The 2,573-nt window shown below is 36.2% G+C and overlaps 1 long non-coding RNA gene across 1 annotated transcript; it reads left to right on the top strand.

Moving 5' to 3' along the window:
* On the top strand, positions 1-2,318 carry LOC133804905 (uncharacterized). Its single transcript, XR_009878698.1, has 6 exons — positions 1-707; positions 789-873; positions 961-1,050; positions 1,165-1,263; positions 1,403-1,519; positions 1,603-2,318. It is a non-coding gene; the product is annotated as an uncharacterized LOC133804905 (long non-coding RNA).
* The last annotated feature ends 255 nt before the right edge of the window (positions 2,319-2,573 follow it).

Raw genomic sequence — 2,573 nt, 5'->3', positions numbered from 1 at the left:
AGTGTTGCATCAAACACCTATGGAAAAGCTACAAATGAGGATGTGATGTAAGCCATTGCCGAGGTGAAGGACGAGGTCAGCCGTGTCGACATAAAGGTCATGCACGCTCAGGAGATTTTTATGAAGGAAATGAGTTTTTTTAGGAAGTGTGTTACAAAGTACTTTGGGAGAGAAGTTGTGGAGGAAGGAGTTGGAGAGAAGGAAGCTTCCAATGAGAAGAAGGAAGTTTATAAAGTGTCGCCTGTTCAACAGACTTTATCTTTTAAAGGAGAGTCGTCTAAACCTGTTGATTTGGATAGTGAGAATCGTGTGTTGTTTGGAGTGAAGGGGGTGTCGGGAGCTGTTAGGGAAGTTTTTGGTGATCTTGGTGGAGATATATTAGATAGTGTACCATCATTTGATGTTTCTGATGAAATAATGGAGGAGGAAAATATGGATGAGGGGAAAGTGGAAAAGGGTATAGTGGCAGAGGATGATTTTTTTGATGTTGTGAGTTTTTGGCAAAAAGAGAAACAAGCCATAATTATTAATGAAGAAAAAGTGGAAGAGATGGAGGAGGTTGTGAAAGATGATTTTGATTTGGAGTCTTTTGAGACGTTTAAGGAGTCAGGAGGAACTGTGGTTGGCCCATTCACTATGAAGAATAGAATGACCGATTAGATAGTCAGGTTTTTCCGCTTCATATTTTCAAGAATCTTGGACCAGAGGTAGTACATTATGCTTTAATTTTTTTTTAAAGTTTCTAATATGTGTTCATTGTCTTGTTGTTTGATATTGTAATGATGCAGCTATATGTTAGTGAAGCTTGGGAAAGTTGAGGTGAGAAGATATGTGATGGGGAGCTTGTGGCCAGAGGGCTAGGTCACTGGAAGTGTAAGTGTTTAGATCTTTTTATTACTCCTTACTTTTTCATTTCCTAAGTACTATGTTTTTTATAACTTCGGTTGTTTGCACTTATAGGTTATTGATTGTTATGCATAAATCCTGAACTTTGAAGAAAGGAAGAAGGAAGGTCCAAGTCGAGTATGGTTCATGCCAACCCGTGTTTTGGTATGATTTCCATTAGACATAATGTATTACTAGTGTTGCTTACTTTACTAAAGTGTTTGATCATTTGGGCTGAAAATAACTTGTTAAATTGTTGTTGTTGTTGTTGTTATGTAGAAAGAGCAGATATGCGCCTCGATGAGTGTGAAAAGGATGGTGAGGGAACAAGAATAGTTTAAGCAGTACTACGATGAAGATTTTAAGGCATAGGACAAGGTATTTTCAATCTGAAGTATTATTTCCTAATTTTAGTATCATGTACTAATTGCTTGAGTGATAACACACTTATATTTGCATTTGTTTCTTTTGAATATGTATGTATTGCGTATGCTTGTTCCACTTTTCCAAACTGAAGGTGGCCACCATTGGTTCCTAGCCCACATCAATATACAAACTGTGACTGTAAATTAACCGTGACTCTTTATCAAGTGTGATGCACAAGGCCTCTTGACGTCGGGTTTGCACTAAAATGGTAAGTGGGTTTTTACTAGTAATAGTAATAAAACATGCTTAGGTCTAAATCATATCTGATGATTAATGTATATTTATTTGCAGCTTAAGACTCTGGACCAATTATTTGCTCTGTCCAAACCCAAAAATATGAAATTTGAGAATTTCTGTATTGCTACAAGGAAGGGGAACTTGCCCCAACAACATAATCAGTTTGATTGTGGGTTGTTGTTAGGGTCATTTTAGGTTTGTTTTAGAGATCGTTTTAGGTTGTGTTTTTAGTTATTTAGGATTGTTTAGTGCATATTTATGCTTGTTTTCTTCTTGTTTCAGGTTTTAATGGTCAATTGCATAATATGGAGTGAAATGAGAAGAAACATGTTAAATATGATAAATAAGATGGATTTCGTGTTGATTGTGGAGTTTCAAGACATTATGTGTGGAAAATACTACATTGAAGATGCTCAACACATGTCGTTTATGCTCTATAATGCAAGTCTGAGACTTCAAGCCACATTTTGACCATGATTTATTCACTTTCTGGAAATACTTCTATAAATAGAAGTTGTATATATTTCTCTTATCTTTCCATATATTTTTGAATCATTCAATTCGGAGTTATATCGAATGAGTTATGATCAAAATACGATGAGCTGATGCTGCAGGCTGTTCGAAACGAGTTTCGTTCCATTCTGACTTTAGCGCTACAGCGCCATAATAAGAGCGCTACAGCGCTAGTGCACCAGATTTTGAGGCATTTTGCCACTGTTAATAGCACTACAGCGCTCCAGAAGTAGCGCTAGTGACGCGATTTTCACATTTCTGACCACTTTTTGAATGGCAATTTGGTCTTTTTACTTGGAACTTTGGAGGGATACTTAAGAAACATAATGTTGCGACTTTAGCAGTTTTTAGAGAGGGGGAGATTGACAAAAACCCTAGATTAAGCAAGGAGGCTAGAGAAGAAACAACAAGAAAACTCAGAGTTCTTTTTCTTTTTCTTTATCTTTTGATTCTATGTTTATGTTTGATTTAGTCATGTTTATGAACTAAATTTCTGTTTAGGTTTTCTAATT

The sequence above is a fragment of the Humulus lupulus genome, chromosome X, assembly GCF_963169125.1.
Source record: "Humulus lupulus chromosome X, drHumLupu1.1, whole genome shotgun sequence".
Taxonomy (NCBI): Eukaryota; Viridiplantae; Streptophyta; class Magnoliopsida; order Rosales; family Cannabaceae; genus Humulus; species Humulus lupulus.
This window is presented reverse-complemented; position numbering and strand designations above follow the sequence as displayed.